The sequence below is a fragment of the Camelus ferus genome, chromosome 3 (genome assembly GCF_009834535.1).
Source record: "Camelus ferus isolate YT-003-E chromosome 3, BCGSAC_Cfer_1.0, whole genome shotgun sequence".
In the NCBI taxonomy this organism is placed as follows: domain Eukaryota; kingdom Metazoa; phylum Chordata; class Mammalia; order Artiodactyla; family Camelidae; genus Camelus; species Camelus ferus.
In genome coordinates this window covers 75,098,284-75,122,013 of record NC_045698.1, presented here as the reverse complement: position 1 = coordinate 75,122,013, position 23,730 = coordinate 75,098,284, and the positions used below count along the sequence as shown (strand labels likewise).

The 23,730-nt window shown below is 39.3% G+C and overlaps 1 protein-coding gene across 4 annotated transcripts in view; it reads left to right on the top strand.

The window, feature by feature from the left end:
- PJA2 (praja ring finger ubiquitin ligase 2) overlaps positions 1 to 23,730 on the top strand; it is a 266,836-nt gene that overhangs the window by 38,109 nt on the left and 204,997 nt on the right. The window contains exon 1 of one of the 4 annotated variants that reach the window (XM_032476479.1): positions 10,819 to 10,909. The exons of the other annotated variants lie outside the window; for them this stretch is intronic. The gene's annotated coding sequence lies outside the window, so the exon portion shown is untranslated. Of the gene's footprint in view, positions 1 to 10,818; positions 10,910 to 23,730 lie in introns of those variants that run through there. 4 annotated transcript variants of the gene reach the window in all.

The window sequence follows — 23,730 nt, the reverse complement described above, 5'->3', positions numbered from 1 at the left end:
TACTGAACATCTGTAAGACTAGGAGAAATTCAGAAGTTTAGCAGAAATGGGGATGATTATTAAAATTACTTTAAAATTTTATTTTGAGCTACATTTACTCAGAAAGTACAGTTTGACAAGATTCACTCTATTTGTTTTTAATTTTCTTTTGTGCCTGTATATGCTAGAACACCAAATTAATGACATGCATCAGTGAAGTCTGGGAAGACCATGCACCATGTGGCCTGGGGATATTGTTCTCTTGTGATTTACCCCACTGATATGACCTAAAGTCCTGTTATGGAGCAATAAGATTGTATGAGAAGAATGAGTGCAGATGGCTATTCTTGGTGTTATGTTCTGGTCCCCAAAGCTTTAATAGAGACCCTTACTTGGTCCTGTTATTCTGTATGGAGAAGATGGGAGAGGAGTAGTACTGGGAATTCTACCAGCACCAGCCTGTCAAAAGGAAAGGCTTGTCTGGTGTCATGCTTCCATGACTAAGATCCTCTGCATGAAAGAATACTAGAGAATACCAAAAGGTCAAATGCAGAAGAGCATAAAGGAAGAAAAAATAGAACCAGAAGTTTAAGGTGTTTTTCAATTTTCCTTATCATGATTAAAACTGCTTCTGAAACATTGGTAAGAGGGAGGATTGGGAATTTTATCAGCAAGAAAAAAAGTGATTTGGTAAACATGTAAGCAATTAAACATGCGAGATATAACTTTATTATTTGATGTTCATTTCTGGCATTCTTTCTGGGAGAACTAATGACACACTAAAACCTAATTTCTGGAACCAGCTTTTGGAAGCTCAGTTTTTAAATTCTTACTGGTTATTGACAATAAGCAAACTAACTCTTAAGAAGACAGAGAAACCACACATGATCTCCATTTCAACTAGCATTAGGCCTAGAAAAACATTTCATCATAGATTTGAACATTTTAATTTCAGAGATGTGTTTAAAATAAGTGAATAAATCATGTGTAAGTTTAGTTAGCTAGAGAGAAGATTTTAGTATTTGGAAATGTAAGCATAGCGATGAAACAACATCATAGAGCCACCATTTTCCCCTCAGTACCCCCCTATATAAATGGGCACTGAAGGGAATAACTTTTGAGAGTTTCCCATATGCCAGACCAGGCTCTGAGAAAAGTTCATTACACGGATTATCTCATTTAATTCTCACAAACAACACTTTCATGGTGTTGTATGTTTCTCAGGAACTGAGAAGTTAAATAACTTAACCGAAGTCACCCACCTCACAGGGACAGAGGCAGGACTGAAACCCAGGCAGGCTGATTTCAGACTCGAGATATGCACAGAGTTAAAAGTCAAGTCCCCTTGTTCAATGAGCAGCATAAAAAATATAGTCCAAGGTCCCCAGTGGAGCCTGTTTAGAGGGAGGATAGGAAAAGGCGGGGAATTGACACCCATCCCTGCTTCACTTCTCCTTACCCCCTTGCTGAATCCTCACAAGAAGCATCAGGCAATCAGGTAGTTTTCTTCTCCGACCCCTCTCCTCGCTTCAAGCAGCATGTTCAAAGCAACCAGAAGGACAGTTGTGGTAGCAGACAGGGACAGTAGTTCAGGAGGCTCTCCTCTGCCTATCACCCTGTGAAGCTGGGTATGTCTTTGACCATAAATACATGAGTTTATTTCTGGGCTCTCTATTGGGTTCCATTGATCAATGTGTCTATTTTTGTGCCAACATCATATTGTCCTGATTACTGTAGCATTGTAATAGTCTGAGGCCAGAGAACATGTTATCTCCAGCTTTGTTCTTTGCTCTCAAGATTGCCTTCGCTATTCAGGATCTTTTGTGATTCTGAGTAAATTTTAGGATTATTTGTTCTAGTTCTGTGAGAAATGTCATGAGTATTTTGATAGAGAGTGCATTAAATCTGTAGATTGCTTTGGATAATATGGACATTTTAACAATATTAATTCTTCCAATCCATGAACACATGATATCTTTCCATTTCTTTGTATCATATTCAATTTCCTTCATCAGTGTTTTATAGTTTACAGAGGATAGGTCTTTTGCCATCTTGGTTAAGTTTATTCCTAGGTATTTTATTCTTTTTGATGTGATTTTAAAGGGGATTGTTTTCTTGCTTTCTCTTTCTGATAGTTCATTATTAGTGTATATTAATCTTGTATCCTGCAACCTTGCTGAAACTATTTATTAGTTCTCATAGTTTTTTGGTGGAGACTTAAGGGTTTTCCATGTATTGTATCATGTCACCTGCAAATAGTGACAGTTTTACTTCTTCCCTTCCAATTTGAATGCCTTTTATTTCTTTTTCTTGTGTGATTGCTATGACTAGGACTTCCAATACTATGTTAAATAGAAATGGTTAGAGTAGGCATGCTTGCCTTATTCCTGATTTTAGAGGAAAAGCTGAAAGCTTTTCACCATTGAATATGATATTAGCTGTGGGTTTGTCATAAATGACCTTTATTATGTTGAGATATGTTTCCCCTATAGTTCCCCCTATACCAACTTTGATGAGAGTTTTTATTATGAATGGATATTGTCTAATGTTTTTTCTCTGTCTTTTGAGATGATCATGTGATTTTTACCCTTTCCTTTTTTAGTGTGGTGAATCACACTGATTTGTGAATATTGAACCATAATATTGAGCTATCCTTGCATCCCTAGAATAAACCTCACTTGATCATGGTGTATGATCCTTTTTATATATTGTTGAATTCAGTTTACTAGCATTTTGTTAAGGATTTTTGCATCTATATTCATCAGAGGTATTGGCCTATAATTTTCTTTTTTTGTGTGATGTATTTGTCTGGGTCTGGTATCAGGGTAATATTTGCCCTATAGAATGAATTTGGAAGTATTTCCTACTCTTCAATATTTTGGAATAGTTTGAAGAGAATAGGTATTAGCTCTTTTTATGTTTGGTAGTATTCCCCAGTGAAGCCATCTGATCCTAGACTTCTGTTTTGCTGGGAGTTTTTTTTAATCACAAGTTCAATTTCTCTACTAGTGATGGTTCAGATTGTTTCTTCATGATTCAGTCTTGGAAGATTGTATGTTTCTAGAAATTTATCTATTTTTTTCTAGGTTGTCCAATTTGTTTGTGTATAACTGTTCTTAGTATTCTCTTAGGATTTTTTGTACCCCTGTGATATTGGTTGTTATCTCCCCTCTTTCATTTCTTACTTTGTTTATTTGGGTCCTCTTTTTTCCTTGATGAGCCTGACTAAAGGGTTATCAGTTTTTTGTTGTTTTTTTTTCCCAAAAAGCCAGCTCTTGATTTCACTGATCTTTTCTATTATTTTCTTGGGGGGGGGGGTAGTCTCTATTTTATTTATTTCCTTGCTAATATTTATTATTTCTTTCTTTATGTTGACTTTGGGCTTTGTTTGTTCTTCTTCTAATTCCTTCAGTTGGTAGGTTAGGTTGTTTATTTGAGATTTTTCTTGTTTCTTGAGGTTTACCTGTATTATAAACTTCCCTCTTAGAACTGCTTTTGCTATGTCCCAGAGATTTTGGAAAGTTGTGTTTTTATTTTCATTTGTCTCAAGGTATTTTCTGATTTCCTCTTTGATTTGTTCACTGACCCTTTGGGGTTTTTGTTTTGTTTTGTTTTTAGTAGAAACATTTAGTAGTTTTTGTTTTTCGTATTTTTCTTCCTATAATTGATTTCTAGTTTCATACTATTGTGGTTGGAAAAAAATTCTTGTGTCAACTTCTTTGATCCTCATGAACTCACTGAGGTAGGCATAGCAATAATAACATTTCACTTATACATGAAGACACCAAATAGCCTAGAGGTTTCATGTTCCCCTGAGGTGACACAGATATCACGTGGATGAATTGAGGCTGGGAGCTGAGTGTTCTGAAAGTCTAATTTTATGGAGTGAGTATTTGTGATCACTCAAAATATATATGTTGAAATACTATGATGGTTTTAGGAGATTGAGCCTTGGGGAGATGCTAACATCATGAGGGTGAAACTCTCATGAGTGGAATTAGTGACATTATAAAAGATACGCTAGAGAGCTCTTTTGCCTTCTTTGCCATGTGAGGACACAGAGAGAAGATGGCAGTCTATGAACCAGGAAGCAGGGTTTCCTAAGACAATGAGTTTGCAGGTGCCTTGATCGTGTACCTCCCAGTCTCCAGAACTGAGACATTTATTTCTGTTGTTTGTAAGTACTCAGTCTATGGTAATTGGTTATAGCAGCCCAAATGGATTAAAACAGTTAATGTTCTTTCATTATTTCTTCCTATCTTTTAAAGAAAGTATCATGTAGGATATTCATGAATCTATATGACAGAAATAGATGAGGTAATGGATGTGAGGAAGGGAGCAGAGCAAATGGTGAACTCCATTTCCAGGAATAAAAGTCACAGAATGAGTAGGCTAGGAGGCAGTTACTGTTGAAACTTCCAAAGAGGCAGTCAAGGAGGGGCCAGAAGGGAATAGGCGTAGACATTTTTTTTGACATTTCAGTAAAGACCAGAACAAATTTTATATACTGTGTAAAAAAAGTCTTTTATGTTTCCAACTCATTCATTCATTCATTCAACACACACGTAGTGAGTACCTAACACGCTCCAGGCAAGGGGATCAAAGAGTGAGCCACATAGATACAGGAGAGCTGGATACCCAGAACTTATGGTCTGGTGGGGAAATACCACTGTTACTTATTATTCATGCTTGTCCTGGCTCTCCTCACAGCAGCTGGCAGTTGGGGGAGCAGCTAATTTGCGTAAGTTTGCTGATTCATGGTGTAAGTAGTCCCACCCATGGCTGATAGGAAGCTGCTAAGGTGATGTCAGCTGGCTCACAAAATTCCTGAAAATTTTACAAGCAGCTCTCCAGGCTCATCATGCCACTGAAACTATTTCCCATCTCACTCACCCTACTGTTACATACTTAACAGCTGGAATTTTATTCCTTACAAATTCTAAAGGATTTTAAAATTAGGAGTGTGTCTTCAACAGTAGGAGAGTAGCATCAAAGTTGGGAAACTGTAAGGTAGTTTGGGTTTTTGCCCAGAGTGACAGAAGTGAGGGCAGGGGAATCCGGCAACCCTACAAAGCATGTCTGTGGAACTCTGCCAGATGGAAGAAATGCTGGAGCACTTCTGGAGCCTGCTAAAGATCTAGAAGTTCACCCCCACTGCAGGACAGGGACAACTTCAGTTAAGTCTGATTTCTCCATAGCTTAGCTTTGTTCCTTCAGGCCCATTTTCTCATGTAAGATCCTTACCTGAGATATGTAACATGGTGATCCATGAATATGGGTCAGTGGATCACAGTGGTCTGCATTTTGCTGAGACTGTATCTCTAAAATTGTTAAAAGATGGTTTGGATAGAGAGCAGGAGCTAAGTTCAGGAGGCGAGAAACTTGCCTGGAGAGAATGTAAACAGAAAACAGAGTGGGGAAAACACCACAGCTTCGTGAATCTTGCATCATAATTTTGCCTGGGGCTGGTGAAATATGCACATTTTGAGCTATCAGCAGATAGAAAGTGGTAATGCTAATAAAATCAGGTCAGAAAATAAAGTAAGGTAACTTGGAAGGATTTCTTACCTCCTATCTTTTCTAATAACCCTGCAAAAGACATTTGACGGCAAATAAGAGTTTACAGCTGTTATGGCTCCCATAGAGATTAAAGGCTAGTCTGGCAGTACTCTGCAGTACTTAGCAGCATGTGTGAGATTACTCATGGAAATGCTTCTCATTTTGTGCATTTTATTTATTTTTATTTTTTTAAACTATGGTATGAGACTGAATCCTTTCTAGATGCAGTGAAGTGAAACTCCAGATTGCTTTCCAGTGATAATACAAAATTTTCTGCCCACTTAAGGAAGGAAAAACATTGCAAGTGATGTTTGATACTACATCAGAATACCTGAAGACCTGCTTAATAGGAAATTATTTACGTAATGATTGAAGGTGTTTGATAATCAGAAAATGTTACAAATCCATAATGAGAAACTGGTCAAGTGAGTTGAGGTGAAAATGTATTTACTTCATTTATTAATGCAGAATGTATAAACAAGACTCAGTACTTTACTACTTTTACTTGATAAATAATGACTGAAAAAAACCCCAACAATCTGGATATGATTGGATTTCACTCTAGTCACCTCAAGGATGATCCCATGTCTGTAACAGAAACTCAAAAGATGGTGGTGAAGAAAGAAAAGTTCATTTTCACTGTGACATTAATGGTCTCAATGTTTCAGTACAATAGTTTATCACTATCTATTTGCCAGTAATATCCACATAATGTTCAACTGGTTAAATAATACAGCTAATGTGTACAGGCTTTGCTGAAACAATACATTGTAGGAAATTTTGGGTAAACTGATGACTTCTAAAATAATGCCTTGAATAATAAATTCATTTGCAAGAAAGTATATGTGAATATACTTCAGTGCATAACCCTGTCCATTTTCTAATTCTTGATTATAGGACTTTCTTTCCTTTTCCGTCTTCCTATCATTGGGAATTACAGTTTGACAATATAACAAATGGACATCAGAATTTAGTAGGTACTTCTTTTAGAAGCTAGATTTTTCTCTTCTTCATAGATTTATTGCTAAACCATCCCCAACTCTTACCCCAAATGACATTGAGTTTCAATACTTAAATAAACTAAGTTCATAATTAAAATTAGAATAAAAACACCTACACTAAAGAATCAGAAACCTACAAAAAATATAGCTCAACAAATTAACTCTAGGTCTATCTTAACTCTTTTCCCAATTTTTGCTTCCTTTAAATTATAAAATCAATATAAAACCAATGTTAAAGAAAAATTTGAAAAACTTTAAAAAAATCAACTGTCATCTTGGATGCCAACAAAATTATTTTCAGCTGTGCATTTGCTACTATATTCTTCAGTCCAAGGTATATACATTTCACATAGTTGCAATTAAAACACATACTCAAATTGTATTACTTTGATTATATTCTTCAATGTTTGTTAGTAGTTATTTGCTGTTTTTTTCATTATTGAATATCCAATAAGTACCCCAAACAGTGCATAGCATATAGGAGGTGTCATAAGTAAATACTTTCATAAAAGGTGGCAGAAATGTCAAAGTGCCCAGATGCTCTTAAAAAGGCAGTATGTACTATGTTTTATACCAAACTGGATCCCCTCAGGTTCCAGGCTGAGCAGAGCAGCAGTTGTTTGGGAGACAAAGTGTGAGATAATGAATCACTCTATCCTTTTCACTTTTCTTCTGAAATGTTTCAAGTCTCTTAGGCAGGATGCCTCAGCCCCAGGCCTGAAATGAGCTTTGAGTTCCACTAGTATGACCTTGGACTTGTTGAAGACTGTGCATGCCATTGACCTCTATGATTGCAGAGGGACAGTTCCAGATTGCAGTTCCTTTGCAACTAGTTTTTGCTTTCCTCTGATAGTGAGATTAAGTAGTCCACACTCTTGGTAGCTAAACAGGACAGTTGATGGGAGAGGCAGGTCACAGGTGAGGGCCAGCATAGCTAGGAGAAATCCCCATTTCAGTGTGCAGTAGCATGGGAGATAAAGAAAGGCTTCACCTGAATTCACCTGGGCCACAGTTTCCCATTGTCAATGTAACTCTCTTCTTCAAGGTGGTCCCCTGTGGAGGCTGCCCAGATTCCAGGTGTATGAGTATACTGTAGTCATGGACACAAGAACAGTTCTGTACACTTTCTCCCATTGCCTGGTTCACAATTAAAGGTGTACATAATGAAGTTGATAAACTGTGCTGGTAACTTTCTGTTGGACAGAATAGCTCAAGAGCATCTCAAATACCATCTTATTGGACCGACCAAATTCATGCAATCTTTCTTGGTTATTTAGTGGAAAAAGCCTGGACTTTGGATTTAGACAGGTCGGGGTTCAAATTCTGGCTCTGCCACTAATACATGGCTTATGGGACTTAAGTCACATGAATGAATTTCTTAGTGTCTGAGTGTCCCATCTTGGAAAATGGGGAGAGTAATTCCAACATTGCAGGGGTTTCTGAGTATTAAATAAGACTATTGGAAGTAGTGTGAATAGCATATGGTAGGCACTCAATCAGTCTGAGTTTTCCTTTCCTTTCTAGAGATTAGCTAAAGCCCTGGGACAATCTGATTCTTTAAGCACAACCCTTTGTTTTATTAGGGACAGTGGTCTTCTAGTTTTAAGATAATCATAGAAAATAGAAGACTGCAACCATTTCAGAAATGTTAAAGGTTTTCAAGAAGTCTCTAGTGACCACTGTAACTTTGTAATTATATGAGATCAATTTGGAGACTTGACTCTCCTTACTACCCTGTTTGCAGCTGATCTAATAGAACACTAGTTTCAACCAGAAGACAGATCCTAAGCTTTCCTTACACACAAAAAGCAGCCTGACAGCGAATCCCACCAAGCTCAGATTTCCACTGATAGAATTCAACTCTAGACATAAATTACATGGTGCTTACAAGGCAAATGAACCACAATCTATCAAGATGGAATCACCAAGCTTGCACCTCACAGCCAAAATGGATGTGACTGAAACAAGTTTCTTTGCAGATTCTTATTTTGGATTCTGACATTTTCCGACAGTTTGTTTGAAAGATTCCTAAAGTAACTGAAAAGTAATTGTATTTTTTGGCAACATAGAATTCCTAGGAAAGTACTTAAAATGCAGCAGCTGCTGCATAGAAAGAGGAGACTGCTTGATTATAGATATTCTGCTAGAGAGTTAAAAGTATTTTTGTACACCGAAGAACTGCAACTTAATTATCTTACATTAGACAATAACATCTTCTTTGGATTCAAGAGAAAATGCTGATTATTTACCAGTCTACCAAAAATTCTTGACCAGCTTAGTCTTCACAGAATAAATAACATCAGGTCCTTAAGAAAACGAGTAAGCGTATGCAGTTATCAAACTGTTTGATCCTTTCCCATCTGATAGATGCCAGGCGTGAGCAGGTCCTCAGCGCTCCTCTCTGGCTTTCCTATGAGTCTCTGTAGGAGGCAGGTGCTCGGATTGGCAACTGGCATCCTGGCAGCTGATGTGGGTTCCTTATCATGTCTGAAGCTACCCAGGGATGCACTTATTACCACACCTCCTTCAGGTGGTGGTCCAGATGGTCTTCACACTGCTGTGTAGATCAGGGAAGGGCTGGAGACAGGACAGCAGTGGCTGGGTATGTGGTGTGGGCCCTGTTGTGTGTCAGGCTGTAAAAAGGAGGCCAGGTGCAGAAATGGGCCTCCTTTGTACTGCTTCCTCTCCTCCCCCCAGCATCTATTCACTGGGGACTGTAGGGCACCTGTGGGAACGCTTCACTTTGGCTATGTGCTGCAGGAGGAGACAGACAGGCAGGCACCCTGCTTTAGCCTTCAGGTCACTCTTTCCTATCACCAGTGCATAAACAGGTGGAAGACAATAACCTATAGAACTCTTTGGCAAAAGCATTGTTTATTGAATTATCTGTATTAAAATAATTTATCTGTTTTGCTGGACATGTGGCTCACTGACACACCCTTAAATCCCTGACATACCAATTTCTTTTTTATTTTCTGAATTATTCTGAATTTTACTATAAAATTGATTGTGCCCTTCATCAGGTGACACATCTTAGCAACCATTCTTTTGGCCTGACCAGAAACTATTTTCTCCACATAGGAACTTATCAATAAATTTGATGAATTGCTTTAGCATTCATTCATTCATATGGTGAATGAATTATTGAATATCTATTCCATTCCAGGCATTATGCTATGTGTCTAGGAGTGATAAAGAAAAATAAAATGTTCCTGTTCTCAAGATGCTTATAGTCTGGAGTGCATTTCCCAAAGTATGTTTCAGAGAAAACATGTTCCTGCAGTTGCTTCACTTCCTTCTCTCTCTAAGTCTCTCTCTCTCTCTCTCTCTCTCTCTCTCTCTCTGATCAAACATATTTTGGAAATGCTATACACAGGATACATCAACATATTAAAAGCTCTGGGTGTTTAGTGGTAAAGAATCCTATTTAATTTTAGTTAATTCAGGTAAATTTGGATATACATTTTGTTAATACCTATTGACAGTCCAAGAAACTAGCATGTCTCAACCAACCAGTGGGAGGTGCTTTTCCGAACATCTTTCCCATTCTGGTGGAAGGAAGAATTCGAGGAAAACCCTAAGATGTCAGATTTCCCAGATAGGTTATTGAATTTGGAGTTTTAAGGGAGAGAATGTGTATTATATATTTGAGAGAGTTGTGTGTGAGTTCAAGTTATACATTATTATCATTTATATAATTACATTTAAAAATTCTCACCTTTTACAAGAAAGGTTTAAAGGATCGTCACAACAGATCACCTTTCCTTGAAACTTTATCCTTGTGCTTCAGTGGTTTCCTCCTAATTTTGTAAGTCTCCAAACACTGTAAAGTATCTGGGGCCTTTGTTGTAATTAACAAAATCTCAGGAAGATCATATGTTTAGTTGCCTGGCATGAGTTGGAAGCAGACCTCCCCATCCTTTGAGGAAGGGGGGACAAGGCTTACTGTTTTCTAATGCCCTGACCTCATGGAGGGATTCCTGATAGCATCTGGCTCTGTCACTTTTCCTGCTTGAAATAGTCTTGAGCAGCTGCCCCTCACAGCAGGGTGGCTGCAAGTAACTGGCTGGGGATCCCTGTTGTAGATGACAGCTGCAGGATGATTTTGGTCATAGCTGCCAAGAGGCAGAAGTTGAGTGGAAACATTATAGAATTTTCATTATTCATTGTGGCAGTAGTGTTCCTGGCCAAACAAAGAGGGCACTAGTTGAATGCAGGGGAGAAAATAATTGGATCATCCACTTTCTCGAAAGCCTCACTGATGCCCTTTCATTGCCAGAAAGTGGAACAAGCAAAACAAAACTGAAGACATGTGGAAGTATTTCCTCCCTGGCCTATTCTGTCTGTTTATATATCCTTGGCCTGAGAAGGTAAGTGTTGATAATACTGCTCCTACTACTAACACCTATCATTTATGGAATACTTACTAGGTACCAGACACCATCATCTGAAACCCTGATCTGAATTTTTCCTCCCAGCACACTGTGAAGTAGCTGCCTTTTTGTAAATGAAAAAAACTGAGTTGTTGAGCGGTGTATAACTTGCCCATGGTTGTGTAGGTAGCAGCTTGTGAGACAGAGACTCAAACTTCCTGGAAGTCCATGCTATTGACTGACAACTGAACGCAGCTGTTGTTTAAATAGACATGGCTTTTCCCAGCACTCTCATCAGATCACAGCAGTAGTACAAGGTGGTATCTTCGAAGCAAAGGTGAACAATGAGAAACAAATTTAGTGATCGAATTCCATTTTTGAATGCTAAATTTCAGTGTAAAAACTGCCTCTTGGTAAATAAAGCCAAAGATATTAAGTAATCTTTGTGGACATGAAAAGGACTACCCAATACGTCCCAATTTCATAGCTTCCTTTAAGGTAAAAGTGACTTGATTATTGTTTCTGTATCTCAAGCACCATCTTGTCCCCTGACTGCACTGACTGAAATGAGGATCAATCAATCCCTAGTCCCCCATGGACAGGACAGGGTAAGGAAGTGGAATATATATGTGATTTGGGCCTGAAGTTTGTGGAATACGGTCATTATGTGATGCAGATCTTGGAAACGGTGTGATTCCCGTGGAAATGGAAAACCATGTGAGGAAATGCTGTCTGGGTTTCCATCCATGTTGAAGGTGTTGTATTGGTGCTAAGAAGTGCATTTCTTAGGAGTGCTTTTTTTGTCTGAACATATCTTAGGATTTTCTTTATGGCTGCTCAAAGATTTTCTTTTCCTTCTTTTAGAGATTAAAAAGGTATTTTTATTTTTAAAGAGCTCAGTTCCAGTGTGAGAAATACAGTGATGCCCTGTTCTCTCACATAGCTCTCAGAGAAAAGAGAGATTGGAGACTATCTATTCATCTTCCAGCCACTAGGGATGGGTTGATGGAGGTATCAGAAGGTCTTTAGGGGACCTTAGAGAGATTCTTACTGAACTCAGGTTTGGCTGCTCCCCACTCAAAAGCCAATAATTTGAGAGGCAAGTGTCAGTAGAAAGGAAAGGTACTTTACTCAGAAAAGCCGGAAATCTGGGGGAATGGTGGGCTCCTGTCCAGAGACCATCTCTCAAGATTCTGCTCAACCATGACTGTTTTTAAAGGGAAAAATGTGGGGAAGAATCTGAGTGATTCATCGAAGCAGAAGGTTGGTTCTGTATCATTATTCATTGTGTACAGACTGGCTGACTCTTTAGATGTTATCTTGCCCTATGATCTACCTGTAGGATTGCTAAGGGGCTTTTGAGGGTAGAGAGCGAATCATTCTTTAACTGCTTAACTCTTCATTCTTCTTTTTTATCTAGGAAAAGAATCAACTGGTTAGACACGGCATGATGTGTATTCAGGAGCACATAAGTCTGGAGTTAGTTTCAATTGCTTGGTGATCTCATTCCTATAATTAGGTTCTTTTGAGGTTAGAGGGGGACAGAAATGAGCAAACAGGAAAGGGGCAAAAGAGCTGCTTTTAATTCCTCACTGTCAAACACTCCATTTCTATGGGATTAGGGGCAAAGCTCCATCTTCTGTAACATCTTCATGCTGATATAGGGCGCCATGTGCTTGGAGTGGAAGATGTTGGCGTGGGTCTGTAGCATCTCTTTGCTGACAATTTTAGTTGCCCACTTACATACACAGGCAAAGCAAGCTACAATTTTTTTGATGCCCACAGACGTATTGATTATCGTGAGCAATAATGTTCATCCTATACTCTTGAGGCCAGTCCTCGGAATTGTGTGAGCCACAGATTCAGTGCTGCTCAGGATGGAGCAGCTTTTGTCTTGTCCACAGTCTGGCCATCATATAGTTAACTTTTTCCTCTCATGGCAGTTATAGTACCTGTAAAACAATTTAGGAACGTGCACTGGACAGAGTCTGTGACTCTATTGTCCTGATCATTAACTGCTCAGTTTTGTACTCGGGGCGGTGGGGGTGGAGGTGCAGTGCTGGAGCATTCTGCTTGGTTCCGAGATCAGAAATTACTTCTCTGAAATTGTGAGGTGAGGGGCTCGATCCAGATGTAATTGTGTTTTTCTCGTCCTCACAGTTCTTACAGTTCATCCTGATTTCTTCATCGCCAAATTTTGACATAGAAGTTTCTTTTTCGATAAGGCTGAATGGTTGATGCTGTTGCTCACCATTCTCACTGCAGCCAGTGCTAAGGTTTGGTCAGTATTTGAGATAAACTTTTATTAGAGTGTTTCCATTACAATGCTTCAAGGCCATTACGTCAAAGAATGAGACACATTCATCTTGTTCTGATTTAATTGCAGAAAGAGGGGTTGGTTTTATACGCTATAAAGCCACTTTCAGGGAAGATAGAGCTTCAAATCTATAGTTACAGGGTTTCATTTTGTTGAAACCTTCAGTTTCTCCTAGCACTGCTGAAATTATAATGCAGTTTCACTTTATGAGGCTCCTGCAATGGTGGCTACAGTCGCTGCCTGGTTTACTAAATTGACAATATGAAGTGCTGGGAGCCAGCTCAGCCGGCTTCACTAGCAGCAGTTCACAGGATTTGCACGCCCTGCCTTAGAAGGCCGCTTCATAAAGGTTCGTGCTGCTGCCCAGGGAATTTCTCAATCCTCCTTGACCATGTTGCCTTTTTACCTAACAACAGCTCCCCAGGTCCCCCTCCCCCATTTACTGTGTCAGCCTTAAATCCTTGACAAGGTGCTCTGATGAACTAACCACCTCTATCTGCATCTCTTAAGCTTTTCCTCACTCTCTTAGCCCAGGTCAGCATCTTGTTGGCCACTTGGCAGAGGATAGACATCTACCAGGTGAAAAGAAGTCATTGTCCTAGCCATCTCTAATTCAGCCAGTGTGTTTACCTCTAGTTCTCCCCAGGCTCCATGGACTCTCGGAGAGGGGCTGAGCTGAGGCAGCCACTGCTGCCACCACTGCATGGACCTTGAGCACGATCCTGCTCCCTGACTGCACTGACTGAAATGAGATCAGTCAATCGCTAGGCCACTGAGTCACTGAAACAATTACCTTTTTTTCCCCCAGGAGAACTTTTCTCTTGAAGACAAAAGTGATGAGCAAACAAGTACCAAAACACAGAACCTGCCAAGTTTAAGACCTTCGTCCTGGCCTTTTCTACTTCAGAATTGATGTTTCCTATCCAATGTTTCTAGCCACAGAGGTCATTTTCCTCAGATTATGAAAAAAGACGATTGCCATACATCAGAATAATCAGTTCCACTCCTCTCCCAAGTTTCTCTTAGCACATTTCTAACAAGCACCCAGGAGAAACCCGTTCCAAATTCATCATTAATCATAAGATAGCAAAATTATGCATTCTACAAATATGTCAGATGTTATTTCCATCTAGGTATTAGAAAGGGGATTCTTTTTTCCTATCTCCTCTAAACATGAGACTTCACATTTTGTTTCATTTAGCGGGGGTATGCTCACACTTTAAAGTTAGCTTTCTTCTATCCTTTGCATCAGCTGAACCCCAACTCTTTCAGAAGATTTTCTTTGGTGTCAAGCCTGGCTCTAACTCCTCTTTATTGTACTCCAATTTGTTGGTCCCAGTAATGGAAGAACTTCTAAAGATGTCTGTGTCAGTTCTTACTTCATTCCTATAGATAATCAAGGGGGTCCATCATGTAATGCATATTTGTGTTCATATATTTGATCAAGGTTGTCCTCTCCTTAAAGACAAGGGCTGTGTGTATTTAACAGTCTAGAACCGTGACATGTATAACTGGAAACTTTACTATTTAATGACAAGGATGTGGAGTTTAACAATTAGGAAGTACCTTGGTCATACTTGGAGTCAATTCTTCAGAATAATGTATATTTCTTTTTTGGGCACAATAGATTGACTCCGGGAAGTTAAGACATTTAGAGAGAATGTCATTTGGAAAAGGAAACATCAAAAGGGCTTCTAATGAGAATCTGGGTCAGATATATCCCTTTTATAAAATTCCATAATATCTATACCTTTTTATGGCAAATATTACTTTGTATTTTAAATTATAGCTGAAGGTACAGACACAGGATGCCTGAGGGCAGGATTACTATAGAAACCATCTTGATATATTCCTCATATTCACATAGGCACCAAGTCGTCGCAAATATTAAGTACTCAGTGAACTTCTGAATTAATGGAAATGCGGTGGGCTGTGGAGCTGGAATAGAAGGGGTGCTGATGGAACTGACCTTATGTGATATACTGTCTGTATAGTGGGTTTGGACACCCTTTCTACACGTCAGGGCCCCTTATTACACTCTCTTGTTCCCTTCACCCCCCCCCATCTCCATCTGAAGAATCATTTGAAGACCTCAGGGTGTAAGAGAGCAGGACAGACCCCTCCCCCATATCTTCTGCATCAAATGATGCATAGACAGAACTTAGAATATGATACTGGAGGAGTAAACAGGTAACATTATCCTTCAAACAGCTCTTCATAGAAGCTGGTGTTAGGCACATCAATACTCAGCTCCCTAAAGAGAGCCTGAAATGAAGTGGTCTTGTCGCTACTAAGTCATTGGCTTTGGAAACCATGCAGATGAATAAGGGATAAGGATATTTTTTTGATGAAATTGGGGCAAATTTTCCTCTATGTGGAAGATCAGGACAGTTTTTTCATGAAAGGTCACTCCTGAATCAGAATAAGAAAACCATTCTCTCAGCACAAACCCTTACTCATTTTCGGAGAGCAGGGAGAATAGGCAGGGAGACACTGAATTTCTCAAAAAATAAAATAAACCCTGCAAAGCCATAGTAGTGTAAATTTCTCAAAAGGTAACTTTTAAGTATGTCTTTCTTTTATGTTTTAAGAAGTTTCAGTATGTGTCTTGATGTGCCTGCACTTGCATTTTTATTTCTGGGGGGATGAATGTTGACCCTGACTTCTGTGTGCCTCTTCTCCTCTTCCCAGGATAACCTAAATAGGTAATCAGGAGCCCTGTCTCTGAGCTGACAGTTGGAACATCATCCTCACCACTTTGTATCCATTCTGTTCAAACAAATGGACCATTAATTTGAAGCATGGTATTTTGGGAAGTTAAATAAATCTATGGGAGAGCACTTAAAATTAATGTTAAGAATTATTGTCAGAGGACCTATTTTCCTCCAACCAAAGTTTATACATCAGCAGACCATGCAAGTCATGATGGGGCATGAAACCAGTTTCTCATGCTTTCAAACTTTAGTGCTAACAATAATCTTGAATTTTATGTTTATATACACATGCACTCTGCCCAATTTGGCTGCTGTTTCCTAAAAAGCTGCTGAGTGTATGCCTGGCCAATGACTCTAGGCATGGCCTGAAAAGAAAAGAAGCCTGGGCAGATAAAAGCTGTAGTCCCCAGAGCGAAAATTAACATTCAAAAACCCTTTCTGACATCTACCTTTATAATTAAATCAAATATATTAGGGAAGGGAAGAACATTTTGTGGATGAATCCTTTGCTATGTTGAGAATATCTTGCATTCCTAAGAATAGGAGTTAGTTCAAAACCCTTGCATTTGGTGCCTCAATTTAAGCATAGGATTTACTTAACTCTTGTTGTCTTTAAAATTTCACTTTCCTTAGAAGGGAACTTTTCAAACTAACTTAATTGTCCTTTCTTAATTGACTCTTCTTAGCAATGTAAATGTAGTGGAAAAGATTAGGGATGTCTCTATTAATATCAAATAATCAAAACAGACTTTCTTTTACCCATCTTTATAGTGGTCCCTTGGTATCCACTGGGAATTGGTCCCAGGAGCCCTTCAGATACCAAGATCTAAGGGTTCTCATATCCCTCATATAAAATGGCATAGTATTTGCGTAAACCTATGCACATCTACCTGTATACTTTAAGTCATCTTTAGATTATTTATAATACCTAATACAATGTAAATGCTATGTTAACAGTTATAAATACAATGTAAATACTATTGAAATAGTTGATGGCATATGGCAAATTCCAGTTTTGCTTTTTGGAACTTTCTGGTAAAGTTTTTTTATACTTTAAATCCTCGGTTGGTTGACTCAAAAGATGTGGAACCCAAAGATATGGGGAGGGGGACCACTGTACCTTTCCCCCTGCTTTATTTTCAACCAAACTTTGGTATTGATTTTAGCTACTGCCAGAGGGTAGGTGTGGGACAACTGAAGAAAATGCCTGACTTTTTCCTCTGCTTTAATTCTTCCCTCAGGAGAAGGTGGCTTGTGCCCTCTAGACCTTGCAGGATTGTACCTTCTTCTTTCCCCACTACCCCCTACAGGAATTTGTATGTTCCCTAAAAGTTGAATAAGTGTTTTAAAGCAAGCACTGTGATGCTTGAGACTTAAAGACGAGCCCATTATGAGTTGAAAAGAATTCCCAGCTGTGTTTTCACTAGTCCCAGATCCCAAAAGCAGCAGTCAGTGCGCAGGGGACTCCATTTCTTAAGCCCTGTATGTATATGTATATTTGCACATCAGTGTGCATGAATGCGTGAATTTGAAGCAGTTGGAAAGCCCTAAACCTTAGAGATGAATTAATTTTCTTTGTGAGACAGACCTGAATATCTACGAGTACAAAGTAAATACATCATACTTGTCTGTTTATTAAATTGTAAAGATTCTCAGCATGATTTCAAACATTAGGGGCATCAAACGAAATCAAAAGCATAGGTCTTCCTGTCAGAGCAGGTAAGGGCATGAACACAAAGAAAGTAATTCAAGATAGGTCGAGAAGTATCAACATATATTGAAAAAAAAGTGCAATGAGGTTTAAAGTAGATGCAAGGTTAGTGAATAAAGGAATTCCTCTCTAGCCTGGAATAACATAAAGTCAGTCTGAATTTCCTCCTTACTAGGAGAACTGATTCTCATAAATATATGTGGAATTTCCTCTTAAGATTGTGCATAAGCAAGGGAGAACTAATTAAACTGAAATGAAAAGGAGAGTTTGGAAATGAGGTGTAGAGAGAAGTCACTGTTCTTCTAAACTAAGAAAATTAACACTTTGGGTATCCATCACTTTTCACTGGATTAACAGCCAATGAAGCTCAGAAGCCTAATCCAAAGACGAAGTCAGGTTTAAAGGAACACTGTCTCCAACTTTCTTACACGGCACTTATCTGATAACCTGTAAAGTCCATCATTTACCACTTTGGTCAAAAGTATAATCAGTTAAAATAAAAGCATTAGACCTAATATGCCCATCATCAGACATGATGCCACTTGTGTCTCCACCTGTAGTCCTCATCATTTGGCACTGACCGTAACCCATGTTGGGTTTCTGAGTGCCTGACTGAATGACTTTAGATTTCTGTACTGAACTTTGAATGCCAATTTCCCCCAGCCCTGGACTTAATTTTTGCTCTCTTTGTTTACCGCTCACCTGAAGTCATCATTATCTGCCAGTTTAGGAGCTTTTGAAACCTTGTCCTCCATGGGATCATTCACATCCTCCTTGAAAACCCCAATAATACATGAACAGAGGCTTAACACTAAAAGAGCCAACAACAAGTAGCAGGGAAAAATCATAGCACAGGCAAAAATGACTGAATGTCTGAATGTCCTCAAAAAACCTGGGCAGGACGGAAGAGGAAGAAGGCAGTTTGGGAAAGGCGTTGCTGTGGCTAGAAAGACGGGGACAATGTTTCAGCCTTAATTGCCCACAATTTTCTCTGCATTCATTATGCTCATTCACAAGCCTGGTATTATTTTGATGTCATTATTCTTTGGATGGCCTTGTTTTTATTTTTCAGAATACAAGAAAGGGACAAAAAGAATTTCATTACCAGCCTGTCAGGCAAGCTGTTCTCTTCTCAGAGGGAGAGAGTGGTTGAATCTATGTCAGCAGAACTTTTCATTTCACACGTTTTCCCTGGAGCTAGAAAACCAGTGTCGAGGGTGTGACTTGCAGTCACCTTTGTCCTCAATATCGACAGTGGGGTCAGACTTGAGGTCTGATTCCTGAGTCCGTGTTGGGCCACAACTTCTTGGCAGCAATCTTATGATGAAAGGAAAACACGCAGCCGACTAGGATTTAGAGCTTTGCTCAAGGTCAAAAGGGGCACCTTTGCGTAACAAGCTTCCTATGAAAAGCCCAGGGCGCCAGCAGAATCAAAGCTATTTGTTAAGGCATATCAGGCAGCCAAGAGCATCCATTAAGCACTGTTTGTGGAGAATTTAGGGAATTAAAATGAAATAGAAGATATGGCCCCTTCCTTTTAGGAGTGTGAAATCTAATGGAGGGAATAAAATACACAGGCAAGAAAATGGGACACTTACAAATGAAAACAGATAGGAACACGTACAGGATAGCAGCAGAGACGTGCAAAGATGGTCATTGTTAATTGGACATGTAGAGAGATATATACTATTGGCCTAAAACAGCCTGGGAGTGACTGAAAAAAAAAAGTCTGTGTAACCTTCACAGTGTGAAAAAATGAGATTTTAAGAAAGATGTTTCAGCCCCAGGTGAGACCACTTTGATGACCCACTCCCCCTGCAGGCTCCTTATCCTGTGCATCTCCCTCCACTCTGTGTGGTGATGAGAATGACTAGACCTTATGCAAAAAATGAAATAGAGGAGAGGAGTCAGATACTTGGGGTGGGGTGGAGAGGGGGTTAAAAGAATGTGAAGGAGGGGCTCCATAGAAAATCTGCCAACAATTGATAGGTTAGACATAAGCAGCTCCCCAGAAGGCTAGAAATTTGTCCCTGTACCTACAGGTGAGGCATAGGGACAAGCTAGCCTGAATAGATATGCTTACCACACCTTGGATTCTGTCCAGTAGATTAGATGACTTGAATCTAAGGCAAAGAACTAAGACTAGTTTTAGGGATTCTTGGTGAGAAGAATTTGCCTGTTTGAGGGAGGGAATAAACCACTATGTTGTATTACCACACCCCGTCCCTGGTCTGTAGACACACTCAGGTCTTCCAGAGTGGAAGATGAAGTCAAGGCAAGCCATGAAGGATCAACCAATCCACTGTCCAGTAAGGCCATCTGACTGTCCCACCTGCTCCCTTCCTTGGATGAGGTGGAAGGCCCAGGTTACATGGATGTGGATGTATACTAAGTAGATAAGGTGTGTGACAGAGAGAGGAACTGACTTGATAAGGGACGCTTACAGAGCACCGGGAGCACAACTTAACAGACTAAACTTTGGTTGCCTTTGCTGATGTATTGACCAAAACCGTTCTGTACAGTTTGCTCAGCAGGTTGGCTTTCAGTGAACAAACATAACAGATTATGCTAAAAATCTGTGGTAAACCATACCATTTCATACTTGCATTGGAATTTCATCCTAAACATGATGCTTTATCCAGTGTGCTAACCTCCAGGTATAAGCTTCAAAGGAGAAGAGAAGGCCTACAGTTTCTCAGATCTCCCTCTTATCTAGGTGTCCCCGTGAAATAACATTCTTTGTCCTAAAATGGTATTAAGTGTCCCATGAACCCTCTCCAACAAGCTTCCATTTCCACAAACCCTGCCTCATAAACCTTCACTGCTTTGCACCAGAGCAGGTAAGGATTCTGATTATGGCAAAAAAAAAAAAAAAAAAAAGTATATGTTAACTAGTTGCTAAAAGTATTATCCAATTTATCTCCAAGTAAATGTCCCACAATGACTTCAGGGACAGGGTTCTTTCTCTCCTTTTGACTTTTTATACAAAATTCTTTTAAACTGCAAGCATAGATTAAAATTTCCATCAAATATAATTAGAAAAGGTGTACTGAAAGAATTATACATACATTCTTGAAAAGTCGTACCTATCACTACTCCATTTTATAAATTATTTCTTTAAAAATTATGTTTTCTCTGTGATATTTGCATTTCAGAAAGCAAATTTAAATTAATCTTTTCTTCACTAGGAATACTGTAGGGTAAAGAACTTACACTAGCAATGAATGAGTGTTTTGCAACCGTGCTTTTGCAAAAATGAAATATTACAAGTGACATTAGGAATAATGAATTGCAGAACAGTAGTGGTGGAAATCCTGGAGCTCTGTCATGGGAGGGTTAGAGTTACCACAAACTTCCCTTCTTATCACTAGCAGCCTTCAACCCACTGTGTGAGTGAGAGCTTTGAGCTCAAGTGAGGGCCCTGCATCACCATGTGGAGAACTGTGTGTGCAGAGTGGGTGTCAGGAAGTAGTCCAGAATCCAGATAATTTTCTTCATGATTAAAATTTCTTGCTAACAATTTATAGATGAATTCACAAAAGGTTACTTCTACAGAGAGCAGGAGGGAGATAACTATGAAAACAGGACAATCACAATTCACCACAGGAACATTTGCCAACATAAAATTTTGGTCCAAGGTACGTATATTAAGCTGTGGATTACAGCCTGTAGTATGACTGTGACTATCTACAATTAGTTGAAAGGAAATAATTTTTTAATTAGGATTGCCACTCATCTAGAGCCTGGGGTTAAAAAGTAGGAAAGGGAAAAAGAAAGGGAAAAAAACCCAAAAACGTCTGCACACCAATTTCATGATCTTTTTTATTTTAATGCTCAGCCAGGATAAAGTAGCTCTAAGAAAATGAGATCTACAGCCTAAAAATGTAAGTACAGAATTAATTCCCTATTTAAAAATTAGATTATTGATTCTGTAAACATTTGGTCGCTAACCAGCACTTGTCCCTGGGATTGCGTCTTATTATAGGATACTGAGGCGGTATCAAAATCAGGAAGGGCTGAGTTTTACTCCCAGTTTTTTTCAAGTACCTAAATTTGGAGTACTTATCCTTTGGGGCCCTTGTATAATTTTCCTCCCTTCACGAGAGGTAAAGGATGTGGTAGAAAGAACACAGGTCTTTGTGTCAGAAGGTAGAGAGGGTTCAGATCCACCCCTGACTAGCTCTAGACCTTGGACAAATCCCTTAATCCCTGAAAGCCTCAGCTTCCACATCCACACAAAGGGGATAAACCTATCACAGATACCTATCTTAGAGATCATAAATGATACAGCACACGCAAACTGACTAACATACCGTAGCAAATCTCTTGGTTTGATGGCTTCAGCCCAAAATCTCACATCTACACACTACCATCCCGGTGGAGTAATAACAAGAATGACAACAGTGGAAACAACAGCAGCTAGTTAGGTGCCCTGCTTTTCTTTTCTTTTTTTCCTTCTTGTATATATTTAAGATGTACAACATGATGATTTGATGTATGTATACACTGTAAAATATTCACTACAATCAAGGTAATTAATATCCATCTCAGATGCCTTTCTAAGCAATAGGGATAGACATAGAGATATAGTGGGGAGTATATATACATATATAAAATCTCACTGTATGTATTTACACAGGAAGGAACTGAGATGCCAAGAGGTTAAGTACTATTCTTGAGGTTTTTCAGCTAGATGGCCATGCAACCAGGGTTCCAACCCAGTCTGGAGCTAAATATTGTACTTACAACTTCTCTGCTAAGCTCTTCCTTCCCAGAATCCCCAGCTAAGAGCTGCTGACAGCTCACTGACTCTGACTTGGTTATGTGCCTCTTCTTAAGCCAATCACTGTAGGTTGCTGGGGACAGGATATGCTGATTGGCTTAAAGCAGTTAGGACCCACCTTGAAGCTTGGAGTATGGTCTGTGCATTGACAGCAGCTGGATGAGGCAGGTACCAGGAGTCTTTGGCAAAAGGGACTGTTAGGGAAGAGGAGATGAATACTGGGAATGGATATAAACTGTTGGTGGAGCCTCCCAATGAGCTTGAGATTTAGAAGGAAAGGAAAACAGGTATGCAGGGCCATAATACAAGGCACATCAGTAATACTTTTCACAGCTCACTTCTACATGGCATCAGGGTGCCTACAGGTTGGTAAGTCTCCATTCCTTTTTTTTGCTGTCCTGAATTACTTCTTGTCTATTTTCATTCATCCATCCATTTATTCATTCATTCATTCAACAGATACCAGAGCATCTTCCTTGTGTCATGCATGGGTGGCACTGGGACTTCTGAGGTGAACAAGGTGGGTACAGTTGCTGCCCACGTGGAGCTCACACAGCACTGGAGGAACCACTGCTACAGTTAACAGTGCAATTAGCAGCCAAAACAGGGAGCTGTGGTTAGGAAAGTGCAGGGTGATGTCCAAACCCATAATGGAGGGATATGACCCAGGTGTGAGTCCAGGGGAAGTTTCTATGAATAAATGACACCAAATCCAAGACTCCAAGGGAAAGGAGGAGTTGACTAAACAAAGGTGGATGCAGATAGGACCTCAGAAACTTTGTCCTATAAATACTTTGGCTAGCTTTTCTCTCTAAGCCCTGTAGCAATGGCCTCAAAGGCACCATTAGAGTTCTTTTAAAGAAATTTAAAATATGAGATTAATTGAATTGATTTATGTATGCTTTATATTAGGTAAGAGTGTACATCACTGAACTATGTTCCCAGGAGCCCTAGGGTTCCACAGAGGTCTCAGGGGCTCAGTGGATGGAAGTGAGGAGTAGAGATGGAGGATCTGTTCCTCTCAGAGGGCAAAGAAGCTGAGCAGGGAGACTCCTGGTCTCCTTTGCCTGATTTGACTAGACCAGCTCTGCCTTTATGCTTTATATAGTGGAAAATTTAAGTATGTATTATTGGGAGGCTTAAAAATAAGGTTTGAATAGCCCTGAGATCAAATATGGATTTATTAGATTTCCTTAAACTGATTGTGTTGGAACATTTATTTATATAATCGAGCAATCAGGTCCTTGACTGGGATTATAACTATCATCATGACACAGTCTCCATGAGAAAGTT